The following is a 24816-nucleotide window of genomic DNA, read 5'->3' as shown; positions in this document are numbered from 1 at the left end:
GGTAACGAAAATATCATTTGACATTTGTATTTTTGAGCTCTTCCAGACATTTAAAGGAAAATCAATCTATTGTTTTTAATACAAATAGACCTCCTGTTCACTGTAAAGTGCCACGTTTTGATATATTGAGCTTTAAACTTTAAGCTCCATTTTTTGGAACTCAAAACTCAACCTAAAACCCCTCCCTACCTCCCTCTCCCAAACCGTTCCTACAACAATTTGTTGATGTTGCATGATCATGTATAGGCCTACATTTATTATGTATTATATTGTTTATGTTTAAATAACATTTAAACATCAAACTCCTCTGACCTCATCTGGTCTTTCCAAAGACGCGCGCACACACACACAGAAAGGGAGAATGCTATGCTGTAACGTCTACACACACGGAGCTACTGCTGTTGTTCTTGGGCGGATATGAGACTCGCCACAGGATTTTCAAAATAAGAGTATCGATATGAATCGATCTTATTACATTGCATCGATCCGATTCGATTGTTGATAATTACATCGATGTATCGATCTGGATCGATGTATCGTCCCACCCCTATTATATAGCCTGCCTATCAATTGTTTTAAAGCTCAATAAACTATGACCGGAATTAATCTCATTTGTCCGGTAGATTGAAATCTTGCAGGTCACGGAGACCGGCAACAATTTTTTCTAACGGAAACCCTGGTCCCAGGCCTTTATACATGCAGGCTTCCTTTAGTGTCCCAGGCCTTCCCTTTATACATGCAGGCTTCCTTTAGTGTCCCAGGCCTTATACATGCAGGCTTCCTTTAGTGTCCCAGGCCTTTATACAGATTGTAGAGCCATATGAAATTAGGGATGCCCCGATCGATCGGCCACCGATCGTTATCGGCCGATAATCCGTATAAATATGCGATCGGTGATCGGTGATAATGCGTTATTTTCGCCGATCGTCAAAACCGATCTCACTCGCTCATCTCGCTGAGTTCTGTCTCAGACACCGGGAGCTGTGCGGCGTCTGCTCCTCCCTCCAGCCCCTCCCGCGCGCATGTAAACACGGGTCTAGTAGTCTAGTCTAGTGGGACGGGAGGACGGCGTCTCCCTTAGCTAACGTTAGCTACCGTTACAAAATGACCCAGTCAACCATTCACTTCCAGTCCAATACATGATGAGGCATTGTCTCTAACCGAACGGTATCTAGCCGGCCAGCTACCGATAGCTCCTGACATCAACAAACACTCCAGCAAGTATAGTAGAGACGTGTATGATACCTCAGCTAGCTCATGTTAGCTGACGCCAGCTCACTGTTCAAAACGAAATGTCCCACTGAACTAAATAGTTCACAGAGGCGCTGTATCAACGTTATATAGCCGGCCAGCAGTAGCCACAGATAGCTCCTGATATCAATGTTTTATAACACTCATTCGATGCGTATTCGAGCTGAGGGCATGTTGTTGAATATGATGGGACTAGCTGCAGCTCCGGAGAATCCTGGCCGTAGCTGCAGGCTACTCGAGTATAGGGCCTAGCTGCAGCTCCGGAGAATCCTGGCCGTAGCTGGAGGCTACTAGAGTACACACAGACAGTGGAGCTTGTTGCGTGGTGGCGATGTCTCGCAGATAATACAAGTACAAGTCTAATTATATAATATATATATATTTTATAAAAAAAAAAAAAAAATTATATAATTTATATATTTTTTTTAATCAAAAACGATCGGTATCGGCCGATATGGCTCACGACGATCGGTGATCGGTATCTGTGGCAAAAAACGTGATCGGGGCATCCCTATATGAAATCCATTTTATTATTTTCCAAATTCCATTTTATTTGTTCCCAAATTCAGTTTTTTTCATTTTAATATTTCAGAATTCTGTATTTTGCCTTTTTTACACCCATTTTACCATCAGAAATAGTGTCTCGCTGCTGGCGGGACAAAACCTCATAACTCCAAAAACTAGTGATTCACGATATATCGGCCGCCGATATAATATCGACCGATATGGCAGTTTTTTTACACATCGGTATCGGTCCGATATCAAGATAGGGCCGATATTAATTTTTTTTTTTTTTTTTTTTAATCTTTTTTTTCCCTTTTATATATATATAATATCAGTCATTTCTGAAAATAAGTTACAAAAGTAAAAAAAATTATGCGTTTTGGAAAATAGCTCTTTATTTGATTATCATAAAAAAGTGTTTTCTATACAGAGATATCGACATTGGTAAATATCGGTATCGGCCAGAACAGCAATATTAATATCGGTTATCGGTATCGGCCACAATTTTCACATCGGTGCATCACTACCAAAAACCAAACTTTTCAGCAGATGAAAAAAACGAACACAGATTTGAGGGTGAATAGAGTTAGGAGGTTTAGACAGATGATCGGTTTAATGCTTTCCCATTGTTTAAACTTTGTAAAACCCACACACGCATATGGAGCCTGGAGGATGATCTACGGAGTTGATTTATATAAAAAAAAAAAATCTGTGTTCGTTTTTTTCATCTGCTGAAAAGTTGGGTTTTTAGAGTTATGAGGTTTTGTCCCGCCAGCAGCGGTCTAATAAGTAGGAATAAATAAATGTCCACAATTTAAGATATAACAGTCCATTTAATGTTTTTAAGTGCTGCAACTCAGAAATACAGTTCAATTTTACACAATATTTTTCAAATAATATTGTGACAAAATAAAAATACACGTTTCAAGTGTAAACAAGATACAGCTAGCTACTTTTATCACTGTCAGTAGCCTAGCTATATCTATTCTGTGGTGGTGGTGTAGTGGTTAACACTGTCCCCTCACAGCAAGAAGGTCCAGGGTTCGATTCCCGCTTGGGGACCAGGTTTCCATGATGCCAGGTACCCAGGTGGGGTATCTCCCAGGCCTTTCTGTGTGGAGTTTGCATGTTCTCCCCGTGCTCGCAAGGGTTTCCCCCCGATAAGATAAACCCAATGGAAAAACATGCACAACAACAGATCGCTAACGCTGTGGTGTCCTTGACGAAGACGGACAGGAGCACTTGGATTGGTCCCCGGGGCGCGGCTCACGTTGACGCCCTATCTGCTCCCGGCTGCCCATGGGGGGAAGGACGACGGGATGGGTCAAGCGCAGAGACTCAATCGCATCGGCGACTGAGGAAAGACAATGCATGTGTGTGTGTGTGTGCCGCTCCAATTGCATGTCCAGTTCGTTGCATGCCGAATAAAGACCCCCCTAAAGAGGTCCTGCATTATTATTCTATTGTGATGGAATATAGTAATGCATAATTTATGCACCTTTAGTTTATTTCATTTATAAAGGACAGTGTGTAGGCCTACTGACAATCATTTGCAAATAGATGGGTGCACCAGATTTAGCAAGAAGCTATCATTTCCATCTATAGTCCTATGTACTGTAACGTTACATAGCTATTTAAATCACAATAGTGTCAGTGATTAGCCTCGCCCTCTAGCTGTATCTATTGCAGAGGTGTGGACTCGAGTCACATGACTTGGACTCGAGTCATGAATTTGATGACTTTGGACTTGACTTGACCAAATCAAAAAAGACTTTGACTTCGACTTTGACTTTAACACCAATGACTTGTGACTTCACTTGGACTTGAGCCTTTTGACTTGAGAAGACTTGATACCTTCCCCCATGCCCAAAGATAAAAAAAATTATGTTATATTAAATACTGAATGGTTCGTTACTGCGTTATTTTTATGTAGATTGGTAGCGAGCTGCAGCGCAGTCCTCCTCTCCGGTCTGTCACCTCACCTGCGGAGACCAATAGGGTCCAGCTGCAGCGCCGGAGAATCCTCTCACTGGGCAATCCTGTGTCAGCCACAAACCTTCTTTCTATAGAAGCAGCTTGGATGTTCAATCAATCAATCAATCCAATAACACACGCTCGTCGCTCACTTAAAACAGCGCACCTCCCAGCTGCTATATAGAAAGTAGTAGGTTCGTGGCTGCTGTCGCGGTTGGAATGCCCCACAGGCCCTGAGGCGAGATTGACAGCTCGGGCCCACCCCCACCGATATTTATTGTATTATTAAAAAAATTTATTATCAATTTTTTTTTAAACATGAAACAAAACATATCACAATACAATAATAATACGTCAAATACTCTCTTTTCTGGACTCTTTTCGTATCACAAACGGTACTGTATTTGCAAATCTGGTATGTCATGTATAGATGTAGCACTACTGTCTATCTGTATGTCATGTATGTCATTATGTTATGATGAATTGAAAATGGGGGACCCTGATGTAAACAAGACAAGTCTTTCTCTGGTCTGCATCCCCTTAACACTTGTATGTATTGAGCTGTACTGTATTGTACCCATTCTGCAATCTGTTAAATAAAGTTTTCATTCATTCACCATGACATTACGTTAGTTAGCATCCAAGCTAGCGTGATAACGTTAGTAGTTAATCGCAGAGACAAATCGCATCTGCGATCCTAAAGAGACAATGCATGCGTGTGTGTTCCGGTGTGTGTGCTAAACTAACCGCTGTGTGTACCACTAAAACATTGAGTGTCGTTGCATGCCGAATAAAGACCTCTGCAACAGGTCCTGCATTATTATAAAAAAGTTAGAAACGGCTAGGCTGCCTGCTTACCTGCAATAATGGTGTCATCGTCCGACCTGGACAGATGGACTTGTTAAATCATAATATCCACACTTTGTGCTGGTCCTCAGTAAATGTCCCGCCGGCAGCTTATTATAGCGTGTTGCAGGGCTGGGCGATATGGCCTAAATATGATATCATGATATTTTCTGACCTTTCGGCAATACACGATACACATCACGATGTTTTTCTTTTTTACCCCAAACAATTCATTATAATATGAGGCTTACCAAGACAGTATTTGAGTTTGCAAGCTAACATTAAAGACAAAATAAAATACCCATGCATTTAGTATTTTTATATTATATATTAGATTTAGATTATTAGATTATATATTGCATATGAGATATTATATGATTTAGATATGAAATATGATGAATTGAAAATGGGGGACCCTGATGTAAACAAGACTAAAGTCTTTCTCTGGTCTGCATCCCCTTAACAATTGTATGTATTGAGCTGTACTGTACCCATTCTGCAATATGTTAATAAAGTTTTAAATCAATCAATCAATCAATAGCATTTTAGCATTTTTATGAAACTACTGTATATATGTATGTCTCTAAATGTTTTGATGAATTGAAAATGGAGGACCCTTATGTAAAAAAGCCGAAAGTCTTTTTCTGGTCTTCATCCTCCTGTACTGTATTGTACCCATTCTGCAACCTTTTAATACAGTTTTCATTCATTCATTCTGACGGAAACATAATCATTTTGATTGACAGTCGAGTCTGCCAATGACGTCACACCGCTTGCACCCGCCCTGCTGTTCTTAGCACCAATCGGCAAGCGCTTAGTTTTTGACTTCCTGAATGTCCTGTGTGCTGAACAACAACAAAGCTACTAACGTTAGCTCCCCGCGGCCGTCGAGTAGGAGACCAGTGCTCCACAGGATGACTAAATGAGGCATAATGATTTTACTACAACGAATGTTATAATAAAAGCCTTTCCATACATCTGTCTGATTGAAAACTTTATTAACAGACCGCGGAATGGGCATATCTCAGCACGGGCTGAGATATGAACGAGTAACGTGTGGACAGATTGACGCGACACAATCCTCTTGGGCAAAACATCACGATATCCACGATACGTTGAAAAAGTGTATCGTTAATGAACTGTACCCGATATTTATATAATATCGTCATATCGCCCAGCCCTAGCGTGTTGCCCCTTTCCCTCCTCGTGGAACTTCTGCATTGCATTTATTACAAATAGCAAGCGATCTTTTTCCTTTGAAACTATTCGTAACCGACGCCATCTTTGTTGTTTATGTCCGCGCTGCTTGTGCCGCATTCACGTTACGTGGGAAGAAGCGGAAGAACCAGAGTTGAGCCATATGAAATCCGTTATATTTTTTTCCAAATTCCATTTTATTTTTTTCCAAATTCCGTTTTTTCCGTTTTAATATTTCAGAATTCTGTATTTTGCTTTGTACGCTCATTTTACCATCAGAAATAGTGTCTAATAAGTGGGAATGAATAAATGTCCACAATTTAATAAGATATAACAGTCCATTTAATAGGGCTGTCTTAAATACTTCGAAGCTTTTTGAAGCTTCGTTCGATGGGATTCGAATATGAAAATAAAATTTGATTATTAAAAAATATAAATTATATATATATTTTTTTGCAAAATCAACTCTGCCTCTCTTTGTTAATTACAACAAGCAATGCTGTTTGTTATTTAAGATGTGGTCGGACTCGGCACTGACAGATTTGTGTTCATTGTGCTGCTTTTATAAAGCCTCAAATGACGGCTTACAATATTTCATGAAAGCAAAGTGTTTTGTTTGTCTAAGATTTAAAAAGGTTTAAACTTTACAGCACTGACAAAGTTGAACAAAGTGCTGTACAAGTCCCACAACATTAAAAAAAAAAAATTATATATATATATATATTTTTTTTATTTACAGTTGATTCCATTTTTATTGCTCAATTCCGCGATTCCGTCCGCGATTCCGTGATCGCGGATTTCATATGGCTCTAAACCAGAGGACATCTCGTTGCTACAACAAAGCCTTCACGCATTGACTCGATGAAACGCCCACATCCATACTTCCGCAATTCGTGACGCGAAGTGGGAGATATCGGGGTCTATAAAAAAATTCCATATGTCCTAGTAGGAATTACCACTAGGAGGCTGACGTGAATGGTTTTTCCCAGTCGGAAGCTGGTTCTTCCGTTTCTTCCCACGTAATGTGAACGCGGCACAAGAAACTTGCGTGGCTACGTCACAGCCAAGAAAGGGAGCGCTGGATTTGTGTAAAACGCCCTGTTCCTAAACCACATGATATCAGTCGTACCACAGTACTGGCAAAACGGGAGGAGCCTACAATCAAAACAAACGCACAGTCAGTCTGTCGATCCAGTCCCACGAACGGGAGCTCCATTCAGTCCCGGGCCCGCGGCCCGGGCCCGCTGCCTCGGCTGCCTCGCCTATATCCCCACCAGTGCGTGGCTGCCACAGGCTTGCCCCTTGAGAGGATTCTCCGGCGCTGCAGCTGGACCCTACTCGCGGAGACACGCTGTGCTGTGGGCGTGTTGTTTACTATAGTCTTGACTGTCATGTCAGCCCCCACTAGTCGCATTTTTACAGATGGATATTGTCACAATTTCTCTTTTGTCAAGCACAAAGAAAAGATTGTTTTAGTTAAATGTAATTTGTGTCTTGGCTCAAAGATCATATCTCCTGCCCACTTTGTTTGAAACAATCCGACAGCATCCAATCAATTTGCGCCAGAGAAGAAGTAAGTTACGAACGTTAAGAACAACGGATCCAGTGGGAAATGATACCAAATATTGCTTCGTTTGCTTATAAAAACGATGTGGTGGTCAACAAAAAACGAATTGCAGAAAATCACAGATGGAGACGCAACAACTTCCAACTACATTTGAAGCTGCATAAATAACGGTATGTAACTTGGTTTATAAACGATCAGCAATGTCTCGCTTGATGAAACCCTAACTGCTAACTGCTCCTTAAAATTTTTTTTATTGATTGAGATTGTATTAAAGATTGCAGAATGGGTACAATACAGTACAGCTCAATACACACAATTGTTAAGGGGATGCAGGCCAGAGAAAGACTTTCATCTTGTTTACATCAGGGTCCCCCATTTTCAATTCATCATGACACTTATTACATACAGATATACAGTACTGTTTTATCAAGACATTTATGACATACAAGTATACAGTACTGTATAAGAGACATAGATCATAAGAAACAGAAATATATATACTACATTCGAAGGGGAAGAAACTGCATTGGAGGGGGTTGGGTGGGTTGGACATTTACAGGGGCCAGTTTTTAATTGCAGCCACCCGTAGGTGCTATTTGTGAGCGGTTTTGAAGGGGGGGTAGGGATTTACATTATTTTACGGCTGTGGTTAGGGCGTTCCACATTGATGTGGCATAATTGCGAAACGTGTTTAGTCCCTTGTTTGAGACGAATCTGGGTTGAACATGATTTGTGGAACTCCCTCTGGTGTTGTGGTCCTGGAATTCACTGACCTTTGGGAAGTATTACGACATGTACATGGTGGTAGTGTATCTTGTAGACCAGGCCCATTGCAAGTTTCTGTACTCTGTTGTCTACTCTAAGCCATCCTAGGTTGTCAAAATGGCCAGGGGTAAGGTCAAGCAGTAGTCTGACCAGTTTGTTTTGTGATGTTTGTAATCTTGTTTTTAGTGCCTTTGAGGTGCTTTGGTACCATGAGGTACAAGCATAGTCGTAGTACCCTTGAATGAGTGCTCCTGTTAGTCTTCAAGGTATTCTTGTTTACCAGTGAGGAGATCCGGTATAAGAATCTAGTTCGTTGGTTGACTTTTTTTCATTACATTGGTTGCCATTTTGTCACAGGATGGAACCCAGGTAGTGTTGTCAAAAATATCGAAGTATCGATACATATCGATACTGAATATTTAAAATGGTTTCGATACTCATTTCCCGAAATACTGATACTTTCTGCAGTATCGGTACCAGCTGGCGAGTGTTCTACCTCAAGTTGTTGACGCGCTGTTCAGAGCACGCTTGCCCCTCCGCCTCCTCCAGCCCTCCCCCTCACAGAGCCGTCTTCAAAACAAACATGTTAGCTGAAGATGGCAAATGCAGAGCCTCCGCAACTTGTGCTTGTGGATAAAGAAAACAGCAGAAGTGCTGTTTGGAGGTACTTCGGGTTTGAAGTAAACAACGAAGGACAAGCTAAAGATGCACCAATGCTATTTGGAAGCGGTGTTACAGAGCAGTGCCAACGTGGATCTCCATAAAGAAATGAAAGAGGTTCGTGACCGCTGCTCTTTCAACGTCACTGTGACTGAAGCATTAAACCATTAACTCTAGTTTAATACATGATACGTTGTCTACTGATGGCGCATAATATCAACAGCTGATTCGTTGTTAGTAACGTTACAGCTTTCAGCTAACGTTAGCTACTGCTAGCCGTTAGCTCTCTCTCTCCCTCTCCCTCTCCCTCTCCCTCTCCCCCTCTCTCTCTCTCTCTCTCTCTCTCTCTCTCTCTCTCTCTCTCTCTCTCTCGTTATCTTTAAATAAAAATCGAAACTGTTACTAACTGTAATACAAACAGTTCAGTTTGTCAGGTACATGTAACACAGATTACAGTGTTTACATCTGTCTGCTTGAGAAAATACCATGTTCTGCATCTGCAATTAAAATGATTGAAGTGAGTGATTGATTGATTGAATACTTTATTTTGACACAAATCGTAGGACAAAACATTTTAAAAGACAAGACAATAACAGTGTCAACAACGCTGGTCAAAAATGGATAAAACACAATAAAGCCAAGGCTTGTTTCCATTGTGGTCCATACATGGAACATAAAAAGGCACATAAACACAAATGGACATGTACACTAGACAGGACACACCATAAAAATGTGTATAAAACACCTAACCTGACAACTCATACAGTTAACTAATGTTAAAAGAAAATCCGCAAACCCTTAAAAGCAACTCATGATAAAAGAAATGAACAGTTTTTTTTAAATGTGTGATCTAAAGATAAACAAAGGGTTTTAAAAGTGTTATATTTATCTTCTCTTATAGTACCAGAGAGAAGCTGAGGAGAATCAACCAGCAACAAAAGCTAAATTTGTTAAAAAAAATATATATATAATATATATATATATATATTTATTTTTTATTTATTTTTTGGTATCGAAATGGTATCGATACTTTTCAAGGTATCGTATCGAAGTCGAAATTCCAGTATCGTGACAACACTAAACCCAGGTAGGTAATTTCATCTTTCCTTGTGACAATATTGTCACCCACTGTAATGGAGAAGTTGGCCTTGCTGAGTTTGTTATTTTATCCAAGAGAGAGAGAGAGAACTCGCACACGGATTTTGGTGAAACGCGTATTATGACTTGTTTAGGACTCGAAACTTAAAGGTTAGGACTTGGGACTCGACTTGGGACTTGTCAGTCTTGACTTGGGACTTGCCTGTCTTGACTTGGGACTTGACTCGGGACTTGAGTACCAAGACTTGCGACTGACTTGTTGAGACTTGCAAAACAATGACTTGGTCCCACACCTCTGATCTATTGTGATCACCAGAGATCATCGTTAGAGAGTTGGTGTGTTTTGGGAAGCACGGCCCTTGTTCCTGACATGGCTTTTGAAGTGATCTTCGCACGTGTTTTTGCGGGTCCAGTCCCCATGGTATGTTGACAGAATTTGCAAAACACCTTATCGACTGACGCATAAAAGTCATTAGGATACTGCTCTGCTCTGCATTTAGGGCTTAGTGCGGAATTTCTTCCGACGTTAACGACGCACCGAAGCAGCCAGACGCTTGGATATTTCTCCGTGTTGTGTGTAACACGCTGTAGCTTCCCTGATCATGTTCGCGTTGCACCAAACGTTCCATATTCTCCCGAACACAGGATTTCAGTCCAGATTAGGGCAAATTCTGCAATATTCCACGTTTTACAGTTGATTCCATTTTTATTGGTCAATTCCGCAATTCCGTCCGCGATTCCGTGAACGCGGATTTCATATGGCTCTATGACAGATTGCTCATTGAGTGATGACTATAAATGCAAAACGTAATTGTCGTATTTATTATTATTATAATTATTTAATTCCGATGATAGAAACAGTCCGTCTGTAGGCGGCTGAGTGGTGCAGTGGGCAAGGCGCTCGCCACTAACGCAGGAGATGCTGGCTCTCGGCGTTGCTACCAGCTTGGCCGGCCGTCATACTAACACAATTGGCAGTGTTAGAGGGTGGGGAAGCCGGTGGGTGGGGATTGGACGTTGTGGACAGCGACTCCTACAGTTCGGTTGGGTGACGCCGGTACAGCAGATACAGGAAGTATCGGTGGCAGCGTGAGCCTCCCACCCATTACTCCTCGCCACAGAGTTCGAGCTGTCTGGTGAAAAGATGCGACAGGCTGCCTCCTCGTGTACCGGAGGGGACACATGATGCAAGGCTTCCATCCTCACTACAGCCGACCAGTGGGAGGCATAGTCTAGCAACGTTCAAGACAGGGGAGGGAAGAATTGGAAAAAATAGTCTGTAGAATCGACTTGAAGAAGCAATCACCAACTATTTGTTCAGGGGAGTTGATATATTGTTATTTTGATATAAACTCCATTGCAGAGATGGTTATTAAGACAGCATTTATGAGGAATGTGTAAAGCGTGAATGTCAGTACTCTGATAAAAATAATTTGGTGTCTGTTTGACAGTTGAAGTTTATCTTGGAATAATGATGGATAAGAACTTTATTTGAAGAAGCTCTTGGTACCCAAACTCCTGTATCCAATAATAATAATAAATCTATCTGATAGACGGGATAGACGGGACCCATACTGTATTGTACCTATTCTGCAATCTGTTTACAGTTTTCATTCATTCATTCATTCACCCTGATGTAAACAAGACTAAAGTATTTTTCTGGTCTGCATCCCCTTAACAATTGTGTGTATTGAGCCATACTCTGTATTGTACCCATTCTGCAATCTGTTAATAAAGTTTTCAATCAAACGTCTCTAGGGCTGACCTTCGAATTTTTTTTTGGCAATCGAAGCTTCTGGGCCGAGCTTCGATTTTAAGCTTATTCTTATGTTGTGGGACTTGTACAGCACTTTGGTAAACTTTGTTGTTTTTAAATGTGCTCTATAAATAAAGTGGATTGGATTAATGAATTAAGTAGCCCCTTTCGTGACTGTGACGCAGCCAACACGGCTGTGTGATTTAATTCAAGGTGGATCGCTGTTGTCGTTTGAACAACTTCAGATTTCATGGGAACTACCAATCCCCCAAATCAAGAATGTTTAAGATGAATGAAGTAAGATTTTGATTATTTGAAATATGGCATGTGTAGACTAAACTATGCACAGAATTATGGCAGTCTACAAGGTCCGGATTCTACATGGTCCGGCTATGTAGACCTTGTAGATTCCACTACAGACCAATTATCAGTGAATGTTCATGCATTTTTAAGAAGGGCTACTTCCACAAAAAAACAAAGAACTCACCAAAACATCTCAGTAGCACCTTATCTAAATGTTCTATTTCATATATGGAGATTCGTATTTATTTATGTATTCCATGCATTTCTAAATTTTATTTCCTATTTTGTTTATTCATCCCAGTATCTTTCTTTCTTATGTGTGGAATTCTACAAGGCATTTACATTCACATTTACATTTAGTCATTTAGCTGACGCTTTTATCCAAAGCGACTTACAAGTTCTGTATGACAGGTCATCAGGAAGGATATAACTCTATCAGCTGAGTAACAATATTCATCAAAGTGTTGCGTGTTACAGTGTAGGTTAGTTTATTAGGACAAGTGGACAATCCCGCTCAAGGGAATGTCCATCCCATTGCCGTTGTGTCCTTGGGCAAGACACTTAACCTACTTGCCTCGTATGAATGTGTATGCATGTGAATGAATGTTGGTGGTGGTCGGAGGGGCCGTAGGCGTTGATTATTCGCCACGCTTCCGTGAGTCTGCCTCAGGGCAGCTCTGGCTGCAATTGTAGCTTACCACCACCGGTATGACTGTGTATGAACGAATAATGGACTCTGTGAAGTAGGGGTGGGCGATATATCGAGTATACTCGATGTATCGCGGATTGTTCTACCCGAGATGTAGTACTGTACTATATCGCGAACATCGAGTATTAGTTTATATGGCCGCGGCCGAGAGACACTCAGTGCTTTCCTCGAGAAGGGACGGCGGAGCTATAGGCTAATGTTAGTGTACTGGTCCCGAGTGTAGCAGGGATGGCGGAGCTATAGGCTAACGTTAGTGTAGTCAGGGCTGTACAGTGCGATATAATGTTGCGGTTGTAATTTCATTAGACAGACCAGCGCGGACCTTTAATAACATGCAATTTAATTGACACGAGCAATGAGCTAACGGTAGCTGCTAACCAAGGTATCCATTAGATTATGCTAAGCTAACTAGCGATAGCTGCTAACCCTGGAAAACGGTCAAAGCGGACTCCACAAGACTAGTTCCATTCGTGAGCAAAGGGCGTGGGTTATATTGACAACGCTTGACAACAGAAGTTTAAACATAACTTCATATTTATTGGTTATTCGTTTCTGTATATCATCCAATTTCCATCTCTGTGTGTCTCCATCTCCATCTCTTCCTGTTTACATTCGAGTGTGACGTCATCACCTACGGCAGCTTAGACGATCAAAACACGAACCTAGAACAAAACCCGAGGGGGGGGGGGCTGGCTCTCTTGTTCATTCTCACCCCCTCTCTCTCTCTCTCTCTCTCTCTCTCTCTCTCTCTCTCTACATTCAGTAGCCAAACGTTACAGACAGTATAAATACTAACTGGATAGTTGATGATATAAACATTTAATTTCATTATCTGAAATATTCTAAAATCATTAAGTCTGCTATAAGCCATTATACCTTTGTGTGTGATTATTATTTTCTCACAGTAGTGTGTGTGTATATATATATATATATATATATATGTGTGTGTGTTTGGCTGAAGTGGATAGAAAACACAGTACTGTGTAAAAGTCTTAGGCACCCAAGAGTTTTTATATAAATTGTCTTAGATGTAAATACTCTTAGTACATTTTCATTAAATAATTTTTTAAAGTATCTTCATGGTTTAATAATGCAAACATATGTTGCAGGGACTTATTATAATCATCATATTGGCGTGACTGTATGCATCAAAGGGTTAAATCAAGCATTTTTAAGTGCTTTAGAGGAAATGTCAAAATATCGCGATATATATCGTGTATCGCGATATGGCCAAAAAATATCGCGATATCATTTAGAGGCCATATCGCCCAGCCTTACTGTGAAGCGCTCAGAGTAAAGAGAGCGCTATATAAATCCAATCCATTATTATTATTATTATTATTATTATTATTATTATTATTATTATTATTATTATTATTATTATTAACACTTTAACTGCCGGGAAACGCTTTACAGCGTCATTCCCGGCCATGCTCAAGTTGCCGAAGGACGCTGTACAGCGTCTTTAATATCAATATTTAAAAAATCTGTGATCGGATTCATATTTCCCCTCCGCTGGCCTGAGATCCACCAGGAGGACCCACTGAGCTCTCTGGCGGTTCAGGAGCGCCATCTGGTGGCCGATCGGCGCAATCGCCAAACAGGAAGTGCTGTGGAGGTTGTGCTGGTCGGCCATATTACTTCCGGGCACTCGGTTTGGCTGCCGGCACTCTGGCTCGTCACATTATATAGCGATCCATTGCCAATAACTCGATAAACAACATGATTTGGACGTATATAGTATTATACAAGCTGGAAATGGTTCATCAGGATAAACATCCCATAATCGAAAACGGTCTACACCACGCTGATCGTCCAACGGCGCGAGGAAGATCCGGTAAGATTCAACGTTATTTTTGAACGTGTTCCATATAAACTGTTATGATGAACATATGACCCACACTAGATGAATGATATAACGCTGCCCACGGAATTATAAACGATCCCCCGCCCATCCGGTCATCATCAGATCATACGTAGATCATTCTAGAAGTACGTCCAATTGAAATTTTTTATATCGCCCCGATTGCCATCAAACTGTATTTCATCATCAATATAATGCATTTGGGGCTATAGATCACGTTCTGGAGAAAGCTGCAGAAAGAGATGAAAACATACTTATACATTAGACCATACTTTACTATGAATATGTGAATGAAAAAGTTTAACGTTGCTACACAATGAACAATACATATAGGACTTTGAATGGGCCCTAATAATGGCAATGTAGCAATAGAATTTAAAAAGTTATAGCCATGCAAAGAAGGGGTACTTCTCCATAGACAAATAGAGCCGGCAACCTATGGTATATAATGAATTTAACCCATGGCACCCAAAGTGTTAAGTGCATGACAGTAAGGTTAGTTAGGGTTAGATTTTTTTTATTTAATTTTTTTAATTTTATTTCAGATAATGGTTGAAGAAGTGCGTCTTTAGTCGACGGCGAAAGATTGGACGGGATTCGGCTGTCCTAACTGGGGTGGGTAGTTCATTCCACCATTGTGGGACAAGGACTGAGAATAGGCGTGTAGGTGGTGTATATGTGTTTGAGGATGATATCCTTCAAACAGGCAATAGTGATGATATAATTTGGGCAGTGCTGAGCTGGGTTACTTTCCTCCAGTGTATTTGTCCCCCGGCCCCACCCAATGGCCCCATGCACACACGCACACACACACACACACACACACACACACACACACACACCGAAGTTAAAAAAAAAAAAAATTATATATATATATATTTTTTTTAAACTTCGATTTTTTTTTAATGTTCGAAGCTTGTGCCATCGAACGAAGCTTCGAAGTATTTAAGACAGCCCTAAACGTCTCATAACTTCTTCTTGTGGGCGGTGACAACTTTACTGAGCCAATGGTCGCTTTGCGCAACGATGGCAAGTCGTTTCCCATCATGCATTTGTGTCGAGCAGTCGCTGGAGAGGTACTGTGGTGCCTGGCTGTGAAGGCTGTGCGTGGCTCTGAGAGGTACTGTGGCGCCTGGCTCCGAAGGCTGAGCGTGGCTCTGAGAGGTACTGTGGCGCCTGGCTCTGAAGGCTGAGCATGGCTCTGAGAGGTACTGTGGCGCCTGGCTCTGAAGGCTGAGCGTGGCTCTGAGAGGTACTGTGGCGCCTGGCTCTGAAGGCTGAGCATGGCTCTGAGAGGTACTGTGGCGCCTGGCTCTGAAGGCTGAGCGTGGCTCTGAGAGGTACTGTGGCGCCTGGCTCTGAAGGCTGAGCGTGGCTCTGAGAGGTACTGTGGCGCCTGGCTGCGTGAACATTAAAGGCAACCAACTTGTGTTCAGCCTTTCGTTCAGCGTTTCTCTGATTGGCCACACGGCCACGTGATCGTGCTAGCACACGCCCTTATCCGCGCCGCTCTGTGTGTTGTTAGTGACGCGGCAGAGTGACACGTCGGCCGCGCATGCGCATGAGGCTCCCCCAGGTGCTTGTTGGTTAATGCCATATCCAGGGGTGGACCTTCCTACAGGCGATATAGGCGGTCGCCTAGAGCGCCACCCAGAGGGGGGCACCAAATTTTTTTTTCTTTTTTTTTCTCTGTGCAGTTTTGGCGCCCCCTATATCTGCAACCATTATTTTTACATAAAAAAAATTCTAACATAAGGGAAAATGAGCCAAAAATCGAAAACGGTCGTTCGGTCTGAGCCTCAGCTTTAGGTGTTCACAGTCAGAACATGCTAGAGCGCTGTGCATTGATGGGTATCGGTCAAGTGTTTATAGAATTGAGCGTTGAAGAAAGAAAGACTAACGTTAGAGAACTATGAAGAGGCGCAGTGGTGAATCTCGCCTAGGGCGCCAAATGTGCTAGGTCCACCCCTGGCCATATCGCCATATCAGCAGTGTATATGACATAACTGTAGCATATAGATTGATAGGCCAAGTTGTCCTGAAAAAAAAATTGTATATCACTTAATTTTGCAATACAGGGTTGAGGTTAGACACATGTTGTGCATGAACCTTCAAGTTCCCTGGTGCAAAATATAACAATTTGGCAGCCCATGAAACAAGACAAACAATACAGTAACAGTAATAATCAACAATTATTTGTAAATAGAAGAAAATTCATTCATTGTCCTTGTGTTACATAAAACCCATCTGTGGCCTTGCGTAGAGGAAGGGCGTAAATACATATTAAAGATATTCAAAATCGTCACAGCAGTATAGTTTGTTTTTACTTCAGAAGTATGATATTTGAACATGGTCCCCAAAATGAATGGAAGCGAATGAGGAGCCTGACACCTGGGAGGAATGCGGGTGTTGCAGCGTTGGGGATGTTTAAAAAATATAATTGTACAGTGACGAGTGAATCTGGTAGTTGGTTTATGATGTTAAAAACGCGAAATAACATATAACGTTACAGCCTACAGTTTCTAGTTAATCAGTCAGGCGTCAGCCTCCACTGATGTACAGTAGTCAGTCAGCAGCCTCCACTGATGTACAGTGAGGCGTGAATCGCGTAGGTGTTTTGATAAATGCGTTGTGTATTCGCGTGATTCGATTCGGACAAAGATTACAGCTCCGCATTTCATTTCCGGGACCTGCCGCTCGCAGGGACCTCTGCCGCGCTGGCGGCAAAAGGGGGCGGGCTAGCGGCGTGGGGTCGTGGCCAATCAGAGAAAAGCTGAACACAAGTTGGTTGCCTTTAATGTTTACGCCGCCTGGCTCTGAAGGCTGTGCGTGGCTCGCTCCCGTGAGATTTCCGCGGCTCGCCTAGTCAGATTTTCAGAGCAAGTCGGACAACATTCTAACCGCCATGCAACGCTCTTGGCAAGGCCGTAGTAAAAACTGCGCAGATCTGCGTCCGCCTCGCCAATCTCAAACACGCCAGTCCACACACCCAGTTAAGTTGGAATATGACTGTAATACAAACAGTTCAGTTTGTCAGGTATCCAACCCAATCCAAACATCTATGTGTGTGGTAATAATGCAGATATTGAGTGTACATGCACCACAGATTACAGTGCAGGGTTAGAAATGAACTTTTTTTCCCAAGGGCTTTTTTTGCCCCCCTTAATTGATTTTCAGGGGCTTTTTTTGTATTTCGGGGGCACTGAATTTTTATGATAAATGGTTATTAAACATCCTTACATCCACATTTTTTTACAGTCTTCGTCCCGCGGACAAAAAGATCCACACAAGCTCCTCGAACACTAGCCGTGTTTGCAGCCGGAGTCTCACGACAAGCTTTGCAATAAATGATATGTTGACCGGTAGCATCCTCCTCAACCCCTACCCAGTCTAATCCCCACTTCTTCTTCTTCTGGCGTGTGTCTTTAGACCCGCAGCTCCGCCCAGCCGTCGTTATCAGAACACTACACACATATCATAATGTTCACGGCAAACTGTAGTTGATCACCAGGTATGTTTTATTAACGTAGAATAATTCATATAAGAAAAACGATAGGGAAATCTCTTACCTTTCTCCACTGGTTAAAAATGCCAGGAACTGAAATTGAAACTTGCTGTGTGCCGTGGTGATATGTGTTTATTATGAAATGACAATTGCGTGTTGACACGCCCACTGCGCGAAGCCTCCTAAATAACTTTTTCTAGTTTGCACATATCTATTATCTATGACTAATTCTATCTATTTTTAGGGGCAAATGCGAGTGAAATAGTCGCGCTGTGGTTACATGACGTCATTGCTATTTTAGAGCTGCTCTACCGGTTACATCAAAAACAAGGAAGGAAAGACCATCACAAGACTGGACCAACAGCAAGAGGGATGGGCAGAGTTTTTTGAAGAACTACTGAATAGACCGGCACCACCTAACCCCCCGGACATTCAACCTGCGGAGACTGACATAGTCATCAACTGTGGAAAGCCCAGCAAGCAGGAAATCCAACAGGCTATTGCACAACTAAAGAATAGTAAGGCAGCAGGACCAGACAACATCCCTGCAGAGGCACTGAAGGCAGACATAGACACCTCGGTAGAGATGCTACACCCTCTGTTTGAGAAGATCTGGGAGAAAGAGGAAGGGCCAACAGATTGGAAAGAAGGCTACTTGGTCAAAATACCTAAGAAAGGAGACCTCAGCCAATGCCACAACTACAGAGGAATCATGCTTTTATCAGTGCCAGGAAAAATCTTCAACAGAATCCTCCTCGAACGAATAAAGAAAGCGGTGGATCCGCAGCTAAGAGACCAGCAGGCAGGCTTCCGGCCCAATAGATCATGTGTGGACCAGATTGCAACCCTCCGAATCATAGTCGAGCAATCATTGGAATGGAACTCTCCACTATACATCAACTTCGTAGACTATGAGAAGGCATTTGACAGCCTCCACAGAAACACCCTCTGGAAACTGCTTCGACACTACGGCATACCAGAAAAGCTTGTCAACATCATGAGGAACTCCTATGAAGGTATGACCTGCAGCCATACACCGCGGACAGCTCACACGAAGCTTCCAAGTGAAGACCGGAGTAAGGCAAGGTGGTATCCTGTCCCCTTTCCTCTTCCTCCTGGCCATCGACTGGATATTGAAGACCACAACAGCACAGAGGAGAAACGGGATCCAGTGGACACTCACAACACAACTGGACGACCTAGACTTCGCAGACGACCTTGCCCTACTATCCCACAGTCGACAACAGATGCAGGAGAAGACTAACATACTGGCAGACACCTCAACACAACTAGGCCTCAACATCCACCAAGGAAAGACCAAAATACTCAAGATCAACACAAACAACAAAGACCCAGTAAACCTGGAGGGAACAGCACTTGAGGAAGTAGAATCCTTCACCTACCTAGGTAGCATCATAGATAAGAAGGGTGGCACGGAGGCAGATGTCAGAGCAAGAATCAGCAAGGCAAGGGCCTCATACATCCAACTAAAGAACATCTGGAGCTCCAAGGTTATCAGTCGGCAGACAAAGATCAGACTATTCAAATCCAACATCAAGCCAGTACTCTTATACGGATCAGAGACGTGGAGGACAACCAAGATCACAATGACTAGAGTGCAGTCATTCATCAACAGATGCCTGAGGCGGATCCTGAACATCCACTGGCCAGATACCATCAGCAACAATGATCTCTGGCAGAGAACGGGCGAACAACCAGTGGAAGAACAAATCAAGAGAAGAAAGTGGGGATGGATCGGCCACACACTACGCAAACCAAACACCAGCACCACCAGACAGGCCCTTAGATGGAACCCCCAAGGCAAAAGGAAGAGAGGCCGGCCCAAGAATACCTGGCGCAGGGACTTGGAGACGGACATCACACAGAGCGGACTGACATGGAAACAGCTGGAAAGCAAAGCACAGGACAGAGGACCCTGGCGAACTGTTGTCGACGGCCTATGCTCCCCCAAAAGGAGCGATAGGCGTAAGTAAGTAAGTCTACCGGTTACAAGGTATAGTCAAAATCCATACCGCAGGGCTGTACGCTAAGCTTTTTCACTAGGGGCACACTTGCCCCTAAATGAGAAATTTAGGGGCAAAGAATATTTTTTAGGGGCAAATTTTTAAATAACTATTTTACCATTATAGTAGGGCTGGGCGATATGGCCTCTAAATGATATCGCGATATTTTTTGGCCATATCACGATACACGATATATATCGCAATATTTTGACATTTCCTCTAAAGCACTTAAAAATGCTTGATTTAACCCTTTGATGCATACAGTCACGCCAATATGATGATTATAATAAGTCCCTGCAACATATGTTTGCATTATTAAACCATGAAGATGCTTTAAAAAATAATTTAATGAAAATGTACTAAGAGTAGTCTACTGACACACTAATAAAAAATTTATTTACATCTAAGACCATTTATATAAAAACTTTTGGGTGCCTTTTTTTTGCACAGTTCTGTGTTTTCTATCCACTTTAGCCAAACACACACACACACACACACACATATATATATATATATATATATATATATATATATATATATATATATATATATATATACACACACACTACTGTGAGAAAATAATAATCACACACAAAGGGATAATGGCTTATAGCAGACTTAATGATTTTAGAATATTTCAGATAATGAAATTAAATGTTTATATCATCAACTATCCAGTTAGTATTTATACTGTCTGTAACGTTTGGCTACTTTAAATCATTGAATGTAGAGAGAGCTGTACTGTATTGTAGGGGTGGGACGATACATCGATCCAGATCGATACATCGATGTAATTATCAACAATCGAATCGGATCGATGCGATGTAATAAGATCGATTCATATCGATACTCTTATTTTGAAAATCCTGTGGCGAGTCTCATATCCGCCCAAGAACAACAGCAGTAGCTCCGTGTGTGTAGATGTTACAGCATAGCATTCTCCCTTTCTGTGTGTGTGTGTGCGCGCGTCTTTGGAAAGACCAGATGAGGTCAGAGGAGTTTGATGTTTAAATGTTATTTAAACATAAACAATATAATACATAATAAATGTAGGCCTATACATGATCATGCAACATCAACAAATTGTTGTAGGAACAGTTTGGGAGAGGGAGGTTGTGAGTTTTGAGTTCCAAAAAATGTAGCTTAAAGTTTAAAGCTCAATATATAAAAACGTGGCACTTTACAGTGAACAGGAGGTCTATTTGTATTAAAAACAATAGATTGATTTTCCTTTAAATGTCTGGAAGAGCTCAAAAATACAAATGTCAAATGATATTTTCATTACCTTTTTTTTGTTGATCTAAATGTTACTGATTGTGTTAAATGGGCATATGATATCATCTCGTATCGATTGCAGGCACCTGAATCTAATCGTATCGTATTGTATCGTGAGAGACTTTGTGATATCGGCAAATATCGTATCGTTGTCCAAAGAATCGATATCGTATCGTATCATGATGAAACTGGTGATTCCCACCCCTACTGTATTGTAGTGTTGTCACGATACTGGAATTTTTTTTTATTATAATAATACTTTTTTTTTTTTTTTAACAAATTTTGCTTTTGTTGCTGGTTGATTCTCCTCAGCTTCTCTCTCAAGTCAAGTCAAGAGTTTTAATTGTCACGGCATACAGGTATACAATGAAATGCGGGTGGTCTTGCCCGCAACGATGTGCAATACAGTGGTACATATAATAGAATCAAAAGAAGGAAACAACATTGTGCAGTAACAGGTAGCAGGTAACATGGAGTGACATCTCGGTATCTGTACATAGTTATTTACAGAGCATGTGGGACATGCTAGTTAGCTTTGGTAGTGCAATACACTGTTCCTGTTATTCTAATTTAAAGTGTCCTTTCCTTTGGCCATAAGTGTGCGTGTGTGCGACATGAGTGTGTGTCCGCTCATGTTAAAGTGTTAAGTGGCTGCTCGTGTGTGAGCGTGCACAGTGTGCGTGTCGTGTGTGTGTTCATGTGTGCTTGTGTGTGGACAGTTCAATGTTCTGAGCACTCAATGTTCATTGTTCATGGCTCTGATGGCCTGGGGGAAGAAGCTGAGCCTAAGCCGCTCTGTCCTAGTAGCTGGGGTTCGCAGGCGTCTGCCTGACCTCAGCAGCTGAAACAGGCTGTTATTGGGGTGGTGAGGGTCTTTCATTATCCTGCAGGCTCTGGATTTGCACCTCTTGTTGTATAGAACCTGCAGGGGGGGTAGTGCAATACCCGTGGTACGCTCGGCTGAGCGCACCACTCTCTGTAGGGCCTTCTTGTCCTGTGCCGTGCTGTTTCCATACCAGGCAGTGATGTTTCCGGTCAGGATGCTCTCTACAGCTCCTGAGTAGAAGGACTGGAGTATCTTCCCCGATACTCTGAACTTCCTTAACTGTCTCAGGTGGTGGAGACGCTGTTTCGCCTTCTTTACTACTGTGACTATGTGTGTTGACTAGGGCTGTCTTAAATGCTTCGAAGCTTCGAACGTTCGATTCTATGGCACAAGCTTCGAACATAAAAAAGAAAATCGAAGTTTAAAAAAATATATATATATATTATTTTTTTATTTTTTTTTACTTCGATTTGTGTGTGTGTGTGTGTGTGTGTGAACTACCCATCCCAGTTAGGACAGCCGAATCCCGTCCAATCTTTCGCCGTCGACTAAAGACTCACTTCTTCAACCATTATCTGAAATGATAAAAAAAAAAAAAAAAAAAAATCTAACCGTGACTAACCTTACTGTCATGCACTTGTCCTAATAAACTAACCTACACTGTAACACCTACACTGTAACACGCAACACTTTGATGAACATTGTTACTCAGCTGATAGAGTTGTACCCTTCTTGCTGTTTTGTCGTACAGAACTTGTAAGTCGCTTTGGATAAAAGCGTCAGCTAAATGACTAAATGTAAGTGTGTGTGTGTAGGTGTGTGTGTGTGTGTGTGTGCGCGCACCTTGTAGAATTCCACACATAAGAAAGAAAGATACTGGGATGAATAAACAAAATAGGAAATAAAATGTAGAAATGCATGCAATACATAAATAAATATGAATCTCCATATATGAAATATAACATTTAGATAAGGTGCTACTGAGATGTTTTGGTGAGTTCTTTGTTTTTTTGTGGAAGTTGCCCTTCTTAACACTTTGGTTGCCTAAGGGTAAATTCATGATATACCATAGATTGCCAGCGCTATTTGTCTATGGAGAAAGTCCCCTTCTTTGCAGGGCTATAACTTTTTAAATTCTATTGCTACATTGCCATTATTAGGGCTCATTCAAAGTCCTATATGTATTGTTCATTGTGTAGCAACGTTAAACTTTTTCATTCACATATTCATAGTAAAGTATGGTCTAATTTATAAGTATGTTTTCATCTCTTTCTGCAGCTTTCTCCAGAACGTGATCTATAGCCCCAAATACATTATATTGATGATGCAATACAGTTTTATGGCAATCAGCGCGATATAAAAAATTACAACTAGACGTACTTCTAGAAGTTACTACACGTCATCTGATGTTGACCGGATGGGCTAGGGGCCGTTTATAATTCCGTGGGCAGCGTTATACCAATCATCTAATGTGGGTCAAATGTTGATAATAGCAGTTAGTATCGAAGACGGTAACGTTACACGCTGAAACTCACCCCAGTCTCCGCGCGCCGTTGGCCGATCATCGTAGAGTTGAAATCTTATTATGGGATGTAAATTTACCCGGTCCATCTCCAGCTTGTATAATGGTATACGTCCAAATCATGTTGTTTATCGAGTTATTGGCAATCGATCACTGTGTAGCGTGACGAGCCAGAGTCGCGGGACCTATAGCGAGCGCCCGGAAGTACTACGGACGTAGCACAACCTCTATGCCACTTCCTGTTAAAGCGATTGCGCCGATCGGCCACCAGATGGCGCTCCTGAACCGCCAGAGAGCTCAGTGGGTCCTGCTGGTGGATCTAAGGCCAGCGGAGGGGACATATGAATCCGATCGCAGATTTTTGAAATATTGATATAAGGACGCTGTACAGCGTCCCCCGGCAACTTGAGCATGGCCAGCAATGACGTCAAAACACGTTTCATGGCAGTCAAAGTGTTAAAAATGCATGAACATTCACTGATAATTGGTCTGTAGTGGAGTCTACAAGGTCTACATTGCCGGACCATGTAGAATCCGGACCTTGTAGACTGACATAATTCTGTGCATAGTTTAGTCTACACAGGCCATATTTCAAATAATCAAAATCTTACTTCATTCATCTTAAACATTATTGATTTGGGGGATTGGTAGTTCCCATGAAATCTGAAGTTGTTCAAACGACAACAGCGATCCACCTTGAATTAAATCACACAGCCGAGTGAAACCTTGTTGGATGCGTCAGTCACGAAAGGGGCTACTTAATTAATTAATCCAACCCACTTTATTTATAGAGCACATTTAAAAACAACAATGTTTACGAAAGTGCTGTACAAGTCCCACAACATAAGAAAAAAAAAAATTAAAAAAATTTAAAAAAAAATTAAAAAAATATTTTTTTTTAATTAAAAAAAAAATTCGAAGCTTCGAATTAAAATCGAAGCTCGGCCCCGAAGCTTCGATAGCCAAAAAAAGCTTCGAAGGTCAGCCCTAGTGTTGACCATGTCAGGTCCTCTGAGATGTGGACCCCCAGGTACTTGAAGCTGCTCACCCTGTCCACGGTAGCCCCGTTTATCATCAGTGGTGTGTGTGTCTCCTGCTGACCTCTCCTATAATCCACGATCAGCTCCTTGGTTTTACCAATGTTCAGGAGCAGGCTGTTGTCCTGGCACC

This window comes from Notolepis coatsorum (genome assembly GCF_963971535.1).
Source record: "Notolepis coatsorum genome assembly, chromosome: 12".
Taxonomy (NCBI): Eukaryota; Metazoa; Chordata; class Actinopteri; order Aulopiformes; family Paralepididae; genus Notolepis; species Notolepis coatsorum.
Note: the sequence above shows the minus strand (reverse complement) of the source record.